The 11,490-nt window shown below is 45.4% G+C and overlaps 5 non-coding genes across 5 annotated transcripts; all 5 read left to right on the top strand.

Annotated features, from left to right (window-relative positions):
• The first annotated feature begins 6,510 nt into the window (after positions 1-6,510).
• Positions 6,511-6,584, top strand: trnat-agu (transfer RNA threonine (anticodon AGU)). Its single transcript has one exon. It is a non-coding gene; the product is annotated as a tRNA-Thr (tRNA).
• A 236-nt stretch (positions 6,585-6,820) lies between these two features.
• On the top strand, positions 6,821-6,893 carry trnat-ugu (transfer RNA threonine (anticodon UGU)). Its single transcript has one exon. It is a non-coding gene; the product is annotated as a tRNA-Thr (tRNA).
• A 1,720-nt stretch (positions 6,894-8,613) lies between these two features.
• Positions 8,614-8,686, top strand: trnat-ugu (transfer RNA threonine (anticodon UGU)). Its single transcript has one exon. It is a non-coding gene; the product is annotated as a tRNA-Thr (tRNA).
• Positions 8,687-9,981: 1,295 nt separating this feature from the next.
• On the top strand, positions 9,982-10,056 carry trnat-agu (transfer RNA threonine (anticodon AGU)). Its single transcript has one exon. It is a non-coding gene; the product is annotated as a tRNA-Thr (tRNA).
• A 236-nt stretch (positions 10,057-10,292) lies between these two features.
• On the top strand, positions 10,293-10,365 carry trnat-cgu (transfer RNA threonine (anticodon CGU)). Its single transcript has one exon. It is a non-coding gene; the product is annotated as a tRNA-Thr (tRNA).
• The last annotated feature ends 1,125 nt before the right edge of the window (positions 10,366-11,490 follow it).

Here is an 11,490-nt window from a genome sequence, read left to right as displayed (position 1 = left end):
GCAGTGAACACTGGACTGATGCTGTGAATGCTTTCTTTCTGAAGTATGATCTGATTAGAATCTGGTGGTCAAAGGTCACTGCGACCTCACAAAACACATTTTTGGCCATAACTCACTTGATTTTTCATGTACTATGCCTCCTCCATATAAAAAAAGGAAAAAAGATAAACCAATAAAAATGAGCTGCTGATGAGATTTGGTCTTTTCTTAGAGTGTTTGTGTGAGAACCATCCTGTCTTTCTGTTGATCAGCTGCTATCTTAAAGCCACAGTATCCAGTCGGTGCTGCACAGCTGAGTGTGTCCTCACTGCGGAGTCGTCCTTCAGACCACAGCCAGCTCGAGGCTGAAGTGAGCCCTGCAGCCACCAGAGACACCACCACATCAAACATGCCAGGTCCTTTACGGCTTTTCTACTACTACTTTTTATAAGAAGGGGAAAAAACTGCTGTCCGTCTTCTTTCTGACTTGACAGTTTGACCTCCCAGATAATAAATAGGATGTGTGTCTCCCTTGTGGCGGCAGCCCAACTGATGCAGTCCTTCAAAGGATCATAATGGGACTAACTTTTTTTTAGCCGTGGCAGCAGCTTGGCTCTTTGCCCGTCAGTCGGCTCATGACTTCAGTCCAGACTTGGATATCTCTATCGGATGGATTTGTCTTGATGAGTATGGTGATCCTCTGACTTTTCATCTAACACCATCATCAGAACAAAACTTGAATTCGTCCAACACATTGTCAGCATTGTGAGCAATATCATGTTGATATTACCGTTTAGTAGCCTATAAAAGACATCACAGTCCAGGTGCAGGGACGTCTTGCAGTCGCGGTAAAGGTTGCCAGGTTTGTGCCTGTGCAGAAACCGAAACCTGCGCTGACTGTATCCGGCAACCTGCGCTGTAGTCACAGACGTGCTTTAACTTTGCTAGCCGTTTCCCCTGCGTCTAGTCTTTATGCTAAGCTAGGCTAACCACATCCTGACTCCTGCTCCGCACTTAACACATAAGATCCTTCTCATCTCACTCCCAGAAAGGAAACAAATAATGAAAACAAAAGTCAAGTACTTCTTTAAGTTTGGAGAACCTAGTTGGACAAAAATGATCTGAGAATAAACCAGAGCTTCTCCACGTGTTCTTCACTGATATGAACACCTGAGAGCGCAGAGACGCTCGATGCTTAGGTCAATTTATACAGACTGGAGTCACATGTTTAAAGGAATACTTCACCCCCAAAATGACCATTTGTTTATCAATAACTCACCTCGTGTTACCTTGAATTCATGAAGAAGAAAACTTTGTGTTTCTCTCATGCCTCCACACTGAATGCACTGAATAACTGACTAATACCATTACATTTATTCATTTTGCTGATGCTAATGTCCAAATGCTGTCTTAAATATGATTTATGTATAATGGGTGTTGTAAGAATACAAAATAATGAGGATAAGCAACATGGAGCCGAAAAAAACAGATCACAATATCAACTAAATCTGAGGGTGTGTTTTCATTTAAAATGCTGTAGGACATAATTCAATTACACAGATTGAAAGTGAACTAAGGGAGGTCTCAGCCACGGCCAAATATGATAGATTGATTTGGTAACGCTACATTTGGCAATGACTGGAGAAACTGACAGGGATCCGTTCAACTCGAGTGCATATTTGTGAATTATTGGACACTTTATTCTCCGTATTTGTTGAATTGTGTGCTTGCTTGTAATTTATAACCAGGTTTGACTGTTTCACAGTTCATCTGATCTGCTGTGCACTGACAAAAAGACTCAATAATTCATTCGACATGTGCCAGTTGCACGCTGTCTATAATTAGAACCAATGACATAATCCTTTTCTATGAATTTACAGTGAGATATCAGTTGTCACGCCACTGTTAATAAAGGCTTTCTAGTGTTTGGTACTTTAAAGGCCCCCGACACACTAAGCCGACGGGCGGCCGTCGGTGAGCGTCCGTCGTGTGTGTCCCACACCGTCAGCTCTACTCTGCTCATGTTGGGGTTTTTTCCGGCCGATTCAGCGTGTTGAATCGGCGGCAGAGCTCGTCGGTAAGAGAAATCACTCTGATTGGCTGTTCGGCTTAAACGAATCAGTGCATGAGAAGAGAAACGGACGTGAGGAAAGCGAGCCGACGAGTAAAGTCAAGAAGACTCTTCTCATTTTTCATCTTTCATCTGATCATTCCAAGACACGGAACGCTGCTTTATTTCATGTATTTATCGTAATAACGGCTTGTATATCCGCCGTCCTCGGTCTTCTGGTTTCCCTTTTGGATTACCGATACAGACTACCGCCGCCTGCATGGTGTGGAGATTTATTTCATCTCACGCAGGTGCAGAACGTACGTTGTAGTTGGCCGTCAGCTGCAGTCTTTGCGGTGTGTTCGAGTGCAACAGTCGACCTTTGTCACTGCTAGTTCTTCGGTGTTGGCTTGGTGTTGAATTGAAGAGGGGATTGCGAACAATTTACAAAAAGCTTATAAAAAGTAAGAAATGGAAACATGGACTCCTGCACATTGAACTGTGAACCCTGTATGGTGTAAGCTTTACAAAACTTCATTTCCCATAATGCAACTTAGTATCATCTTTTCTCAGACGCCCTCTGCCTGACTCGACAAAGCTTCTCCAGAGACACAGAAACATTATATAACTGTTTTTATTGTCTCTTTGATGAGTAAACTGACTTTGACATGTAAAAACAGCAGAGTGCCCTTTTAACTGAGAAAGGTGGTACACTTGGGAATCCCTGGAAGTATAAATACACGTGTGTGTGTGTGTGTGTGTGTGTGTGTGTGTGTGTGTGTGTGTGTGCGTGTAACAGTGACACATGAATCCCTCTTTACTTTGGGTTCACAAGGCTAAATTGATATTCATGAAGACAGAACTGATGAAACAAAGTGACAGCGGAGTGTTTGACTCTTTGCTTTTATTCAGGTAGCAGCATCAGTCATCACTGTCCTACTTACACACTGCAGATCCTCCCAGCCCCGCAAAGCCACACATGCATACTGAACATACATGTACAATCACACACACACAGAAACACACACCTGCATCACTGCACCGAGCCCTTCCCCACCGAGCCCCCTGTACAGACAGACAGAGAGAGAGAGAGAGAGAGAGAGAGAGAGGCCTCTAGTTACCTCCGCCAAGGCCAAAGGCCTAGGAAGGAGGTTGTGTTTTCACTGGCGTTGGTTTGTTGGTTTGTTTGTCCGTTTGCAGCATTACGGGTGGGGTGTAGCACAATGAACAATCCATTAGATTTTGGTGGCGACTGGGGATGCTAATTTTGAAACAATAAGCGACCCTCGTTAACTGATTATTAACCGTTAACCGACAAGATTTGTGCCTCGCATGCAGCAGTGCACCAGCTGCAGTGTATGAGCACAACAGACAACAGTCCCCAGTTCATTGTCCGGGAGCGTTAACTTAGCAGCTACGATGCTGCGTGTAGTGTCGCGGAAATGCAGCCACTTTCCCAGTAAAAGTCTCCACCGCACATTTAGTTTAGTTCAGCAGGTTGTCAGCTGTGTGTCTGCCCGGCGTAACGATAGCGATTTCCCGACAAACAGTGTGTGTGTTTGTGCTACGTTAGCATCTGTAGCTCTGCTGGTAGCTTCGTGCTCGCCGCCGCCACACACACATACGGTACAACTTCAGCGAGTTTCCGACAGACCGTATGTGTGTGTGGTGTTAAAGGTGTAGCAGACAGTGTGTGTACAGTTTATTTGTCGGTGAATAAATGCTACGAGGATACAGCGAGCTTTAGACGGGAGCCGACTTCCTGTATCTGTAACGCCGGCTCAGACTCTCTTAAGGTGGACCAGCTTTTCTCCTTTAAGCGACGAGTTTTTCTCAGCTTTTTAATTAAATATCAACATTTCTTTTAACCATTTTAACCGATAGCGTTAATCGGTTAAAATGCTTCTGTCGGTTAACGGTTAAACGGTTAATTATTAACATCCCTAGTGGCGATCCAGATCATGATCCGGATTCAGGAATATTTTGTATATCGAACTCGGGCAGCTTGGCGGAGGTCTGCGCTCTCCGAGTGCCATTCTAGTTTCGCAATGGTACAATCATAGAAATAGAATATGAGTAGAATGGACATTGAACTGTTTTCGACTAGTGCAAAAGGAAATGGCAATTGTTGTTGGTTGTTATGGTAACAACACGTCGATGTTGTGTTGTCGCAGCTACCAGAGATGGATGGCTGGCTAGCCTGTCCTTCTCCGGAGCGGGAGAGAGGCGGATAAACCGTTAGACCGGGCGCTGCCGCTGGCCACCGGCCCGCTGGCCACCAACCCGCTGGCCGGCTCATTTTCTGTAACCAATGTAGCATGAAAGCTAGTTAATTAGCCAGCTGTCCGCTAGTTAGCTAGCTAATTCCACCATACTTTTAATGCTACACTGGATACAAAAAATGAGCCAAACAAGGTTGTCTGTCATCTGGCCATAGCTATGTGCTCTCCTACGCTGTGACAAGAGTGTGTGAATGAAGCACTACGTTGTTAAATGTTAATCATCTCTGGCTTTCTACTAGGGGTGTTTATTGCAATATCGTGTTTCGTGATACTGTATTGATTCTCAAAAACACTTTATCGGTTTTTAATTAATAGTTTACATGCAAAGATTACCTCTGTCAATGCTTTATTTCATTTGCAAAGAGATGCGTCCTCTCAAAGTAGAGCTGTGACGTTGGATGTTACAGAGACCGTGATAAATACCAGATCCCAACGCTCAGATTGCATGAAAGATAAACTTTCCTAAACTCAGATTGTATGCATATGGTGGTGTTTTTGACAGTTTTCCTAAAATTAGGTTAAAAAAATTTGCAATATATCTCCTTGATTTCAGTATCGCAATATACTGAATCGTAACCCCAGTATCGTGATACGTATCGTATCGCCAGATTCTTGCCGATACACCGCTGTAGCATTACTGGACGGCACTATAATGTCGTCAAACTAGAGGCCAGAGTGGGAATGAAATAGTGAGAGTGAGAGAAAGAAAGAGCGTCTCTCCTTTTGAGTTTCAGAGTTTAAACCTCCTCAGATCCTCCGTGCTCCACCCATCAGGACTGTAAACACACTGATAAATAATACTGATTGTTGGAAAGAGAAGTAAACAGTGAGCTCAGAGGTCGGTGCTTCTTCGCCTCGCGCTGCTCTGCGTGATGAGGTGGCAGCTTCACAAACTGACAGGACTTCCAGCAGGTGTTTGTGCAGACCACGCCGGCATCAATTTAAAATACACACAAAAAAAGCACACTGCACCGGCTGCTGTCGGATTCTGTAGTCGTAACAAAAACAACTGGAAACAACTCTCTAGCAGCACGCTCAGGCTGATGTGGAGATACCCTGAATATCAACCGCATGGACGAACCTCCAGCCATCTTTGCACTTCACTTCCCTTGTCATACGAGGCGGAGGATTCATTCTGATCTGCATCAGCTAGGAAACAAATTAAGCAGCAGCAGCAGCAGCAGCTGGCTGGCTGGCTGGCGGCTCGCCTCAATATCTGAGTGCATGTCACTCGTCATGATGAGATTTTCAAAATCTGTGTGGACATGTTTACCGCTTTGTCTTATCTCGCCGCCTGGTGATGATTTGCATTTGAGTCGGGGTGTGCTGTCAGTCAGTCAGACCGCCGCCGCCGCCGCTTCTTTTTGTCGGCACTTGAAAGGCGTGCAAACACAATGTAAGCCCACAATGCTTCACATCTTCAGCTCTCCTTAAGCGTTTTGCTAAGCACCGTCCTGGAGGAACACACAGTCACTTTTCATCTACCTGCATGTACGCACACTCACACGCATACATACATAATGTTACACACAGCCCGCGACTCTGTCACTGGCCTTACAAATATGGCAAGGCTTTCCCTGCCTGCTGTCTGTCGGATGTCAGGGCCAGAGCTCGGGCGCCCACACAGTCGGGGCTCGGGCCTAGCAGTCACTCATGTCGTCTTCTACATCTCTTCCATCCACAGCAGAGGACAAAGAATGGACATTAAGACCCTTGCAGTCCCACACTGAGGGTCAAACGTTCTAACGAAGTCTGACGGACTCAAGTCTCAAAGTATCCCGCTGGCCTCACATGGGCTGCCCTCCCTCCCCCCCAGAAAAAAGCAGTTGCCGACCACATAGCTTTACTCCAGATGGCCATGTCGTTGTGAAAATATCCGTGTATTGGAATGATCAGATGAGATCAAGAAGAAAAATGGGAAGAGCCCTCTGGGTTTTTCCTCTTGACTTTCCTCGTTGGCTTGCTTTCCCTCACGTCCTTTTCTCTTCTAGTGCACTGATTTGTTTAAGCTGAACCAAAGGCTGAACTGCCAGTGAGAGTGATTTCTCTCACCGACGGGCGGCACCACCGATTCAACATGCTTGGCCAGAAAAAATACATTTGCAACGCCGAGTTTTTAAGTGTTTAAAATCCAGGATAGGGTACGTCCATGTTTACTAGTTTGTTGTGTTTGTGCAATAGGGAGCAACAACTGGAGGAGGTGCTGTGGCTTAGTTGGTTAAAGTGCCTGTCTAGTAAACAGGAGATCCTGGGTTCAAATCCCAGTAGTGCCTGGTTGTTGCAGAAATGAGCTCTTAAATGAAGTCTGTCATGTTTATCTCTGCCACCTCAACATCAAGGGGTTTAGTTTAGGCTGGAAAACTCAGTAGTTAAGTTTAGAGAAAGACTGGTTCCGGTTAAAAGTTGACTGTTGTGATGAGGAAACAGACAACTCCTGTGTTGAACTCTTTTTTACATTTTGGATATGAATGCAGCTTTGACATGAGAGAAGAAGACAGCAAGAAACAGTGGCGCTGTGGCTTAGTGGTTAAAACGCCTGTCTTGTAAACAGGAGATCTTGGGTTCAAACCCCAACAGTGCCTCACACAGAACAGCAGTCTGTGGACTTTAAAAGTAGAAAAGTTCATCAGGACATGATGTGACTTTTTTATGGAAAAACATTGTCTCATTTGGAAACAATGGAAGAGAGAAGGGAATGAACACCAACAAGAGGAGGTGCGTTAGTACTACAGTCTGGAAGTTAGGGTTTGAGAGGGAAGGGGGATTCTGCTCCTGTGTTTTTGCTGCGGAGCCGAAGGTCATGGGTTCCTTTCCCACCTGAGGCAAGGATGGAGAAATGTGTCAAGGTAATGGATAAATGATAAAGGTAGGCAGGGTACACCCTGGACAGATCGGCAGACTATCACAGGGCGGACACTAGAGACAGACAACCATTCACACTCACATTCACACCTACGGGCTCATTCCATATCTCTGTATATTCCCTGTATACACTGGAACAGCGCCACCTGTTCATTGACGTGCCAAAAACAGGGATGAAGCAGTCCTCGTTAGTATAGTGGACAGTATCTCCGCTTGTCATGCGGAAGACCGGGGTGCGATTCCCCGACGGGGAGGTTAGCGTCTTCTACCAGCTGCTTATTATTCACCAAGAAAGACAAAAGTTGTAAAGCAACAGCAGTTGTTACTTCACAGCAGAATGGAGAATTCACAATTAGTCCATGAAATGTGATATTCATACCATATGTTGATTTCCGGGAGGCTACGGAGAAGGACTTTCCTTTGGCATCGTGGAAGTTCTGGCAAACTGTTAGACGACTCAGGAAGGGAGAGCAGGGTTTGGCTCAGGAGAACTGCTGACCCTGACTGAGGAGAATGTCATGCGGCGGAAAGGGGAGCAGAACATCAGGTAGAAATTTGTGCAGTGCGAACTAGCTATAAGGAGAACTGAAAAGATCAAGCACTGATAGCGCAAAGCAAAGAATGCACCAACTATCACAACGGCAAGAAAAGCAAGTGGACTAGATTGTGTGTAGGCCTTAAGATTGGCCTTCAATCAAACCCAATTTTGATACAATATGGAAAATAAGTAAGTAGAGGTGACAGTCCCATGCATTTTTTAAATGCAGGGCTCGCTTCAGTGTCAATGCCCAGAAAAATTGGCGAATTTGGTGTGAATATCATTTTGCGCAGCGATGGTGGTATAGTGGTGAGCATAGCTGCCTTCCAAGCAGTTGACCTGGGTTCGATTCCCAGCCATTGCAGTCCTTCTCTTCTTCCACTGACAGTATACTGTTGCTTGGTATTGTTGTTAGAAAGTAATCAGTAAAACTGGGGACACACCAAGCCGACATCAAAGAACTAGCGGCAACGAAGGCCGCCTGTTGCGTCGCCTCACATCACCTTTGTTTTGGCAGACAAGTCGCACTTGAACACACCGCAAAGACTACAGCCGACGGCCAGTTATCACGTACGTTCTGTGCCTGCCTGAGATGAAATAACTCTCCCTACCAGCAGATCGCGGTAGTGTGTACTTGTCATTCAAAAAAGGGAAAACGGAAGACCGAGGACAGCGGATATACAAGCCGTTGTTATGATACGGACATGAAACAAAGCAGTTGCCGACCACATAGCTTTACTCCAGATGGCCATGTTGTTGTGAAAATATCCGTGTATTGGAAAGATCAGATGAGATCAAGAAGAAAAATGGGAAGAGCCCTCTGTGTTTTTCCTCTTGACTTTACTCTTTGACTTGCTCCGTATGCAACTTTGATATGAGAGAAGAAAACAACCGAGAGCAGAGGCGCTGTGGCTTAGTGGTTAAAGCGCCTGTCTTGTAAACAGGAGATCTTAGGTTCAAATCCCAACAGCGCCTCACACAGGACAGCAGTTGTTAGACTTTAACAGTAGAAAAGAGATTCAGGACATTATGGCCCTGTTCAGACATGGTATTAACATGCATACTCAGTATTCCAATCACAAGTGGACAGGTGTGAACACATTGAAGACACATTGAGATCAGATCTTTCAGAGGTGGTCTGGGCCACATATGACCACATTAGTTTAGCATGGTGTAGTGAATGCGTCCTGGGCCACATTAAGAACCGCCAACTCATCTGATGTCCAGCTGGGATCCGCGGGATCACCGCGCCCCTCAGGTGAATAAACAGGAGACACGGGTGCTTCTCAGCATGGAAACAGCCTCTGTGCTCTACTGTATCCTGTAGGTACAACTTTATTTTATTAAAATATATCTTATCTATAGGCTACATATCTACAGACTATCAGACTAGGCAAGCGAAGTGCATTATTATCATACTGTCGGGAGATGTGTCGGTGATTTTGTTCAGCAGCTTTGCATGGAGCTGACACCCGACCGTCCGACCGTCAGCCCTTTTATTTTGATGTTTATAAAATGTACCAGAATTCACGAATATGTAGGATATTACTACTGACATTCCTGTAGTATTACGTCACAACGGCTGCTGTATCAGCCATGTGTTTACTACGTGTTTATTTGCATATAGAGCGGGGAAGTGAGATCAGATCACAAGTGGTCACTGAAGATGCATGTGGAGACGCATTCTAATGCCAGGTGTGAACAGATGTACTTAAAGCTGTCCACTTATGATCCGATCACTGAGGACGCATGTTAATACCAGGTCTGAACACGGCCTATGTGTACTGGAACAGGACATTCTTGAAGAGATTCAAGACATGATGTGACATTGTCCTTGAAAAACATTGTCTCATTTGTGTGGAAATGAAAGGAAACAATGGAAGAAAGAACGGAATGAACACCAACAAGAGGAGGTGGTGTAGTACTATAGTCTGGTGACCTGTCCAGGGTGTACCCCGCCTTCATATAATATCAGCTGGGATCTGCTCCAGCCCCAACGCGACCCTGAATAGGATAAGCAGGTACAGATGATGGATAGGTGGAAGTTTATCTCTGCCAACTCTATATCAAAGGTTTAATCTAGGCAGGAAAACTACATAGTTAAGTTTAGAGAAAGACTGTGGTTCTGGTTAAATGTTGACTGCTGGAGTGAAGAAACACAGAATGGAAGAAGCTATCAGTGAGTTTTTAAGTGTTTTAAATCCAGTACTGTTTACGTCCATGTTTACTAGCTTGTTGTCTTCATGCAACGGGGAGCTGCAGCTGAAGGAGGTGCTGTGGCTTAGTTGGTTAAAAGTGCCTGTCTAGTAAACAGGAGATCCTGGGTTCAAATCCCAGCAGTGCCTGGTTGTTGCAGAAATGAGCTCTTAAATGAAGTCTGTCATGTTTATCTCTGCCTCCTCTATATCAAGGGTTTAGTTTAGGCTGGAAAACTCAGTAGTTAAGTTTAGAGAAAGACTGGTTCCGGTTAAAAGTTGACTGTTGTGATGAGGAAACAGACGGCTCCTGTATTGAACTCTTTTTTTACATTTTGGATATGAATGCAGCTTTGATATGAGAGAAGACAACAACAAAGAACAGAGGCACTGTGGCTTAGTGGTTAAAGCGCCTGTCTCGTAAACAGGAGATCTTGGGTTCAAATCCCAACAGTGCCTCACACAGGACAGCGGTCTGTAGAGTTTAACAGTCGAAGAGTTATTCAGGACATGATGTGATGTTTTTCTGGAAAGACATTGTCTCATTTGGAAACGATAGAAGAAAGAACTGAATGAACACCAACAAGAGGAGGTGCTTTAGTACTATAGTCTGGAAGTTATGGTTCGTTCTATGTGGGGTTTCCTGTGGGGGGAGAGAGGGAAAGAGCATCGCTCAACACAGTGAGGATACACGTCAGCTAAAACCACAATATCACTCTATATTTCAGCTGCTTGGCAGTAATGTTAGCTGACCAGACGAAGGTCTCTCCATCAATCAATGCTGATCCTAGTGTTGGCTTTTCCTGCCTCAACCTCCCGACCGCGGCCGGAGGGAACAGGGGAGACGCCGGAGTTTTGGATTGAGACGATAACATTTCTCTCTGTAGAGCTCCGTCACTTCACAAGACACGGGAAACCTCTGTTGGTCTGGAGGAGCTGCAGCAGTTATTTCTGCACAAACGTCCACTGTTCATTCACTAGATATTCTCAGAGCTAAACTATCTCTTCTGCAGTGTGTAGTGTGCGCGCATGCCCGTGAGGTGGAGCGAGAGAGAGAGTGAGAACGAGCGTGGTGTGTGAGTGAAGGCAAGCAGAGGAGCAGAGTACAGCAGAGACTCCGGCCCTGGAGACCAAAGCTACGGTCTCCTCCACGTCCTCCGACCGCGGCCAACACTGTTTAACAGACGGGCTTCACTAGATACAACCAAGAGGTTTTGGTGCTTCACTGTAGTTTGTGTTGGAGTCTGAGTCTGAACAGCGTAGCCACACGCGAGCGCGCATGAGACACCGACCTGGGTGATTTATACGTGTAAGAAGTTACAAACAGTCCCTATAAGTAGAGGTGACAGCCCCATGCGTTTTTTAAATGCAGGGCTCGTTTCATTCTCAATGCCCAGAAAAATTGGAGAATTTGGTGTGCAGCGATGGTGGTATAGTGGTGAGCATAGCTGCCCTCAGCGCGGGGGCCAGCCGCGTATAGGTGTAGACCAGGGGTTCTCAACCTTTTGCAACTGAAGGCACACTTGTGATTGTCAAAACATTTCCGAGGACCACCTTCCCAAATAAATTAGTAAAAAACCTAAC

The sequence above is a fragment of the Sebastes fasciatus genome, chromosome 11 (genome assembly GCF_043250625.1).
Source record: "Sebastes fasciatus isolate fSebFas1 chromosome 11, fSebFas1.pri, whole genome shotgun sequence".
Classification (NCBI taxonomy): Eukaryota; Metazoa; Chordata; class Actinopteri; order Perciformes; family Sebastidae; genus Sebastes; species Sebastes fasciatus.
The sequence above is the reverse complement of the archived record's forward strand: the minus strand, read 5'-3'. Positions and strand labels throughout refer to the sequence as shown.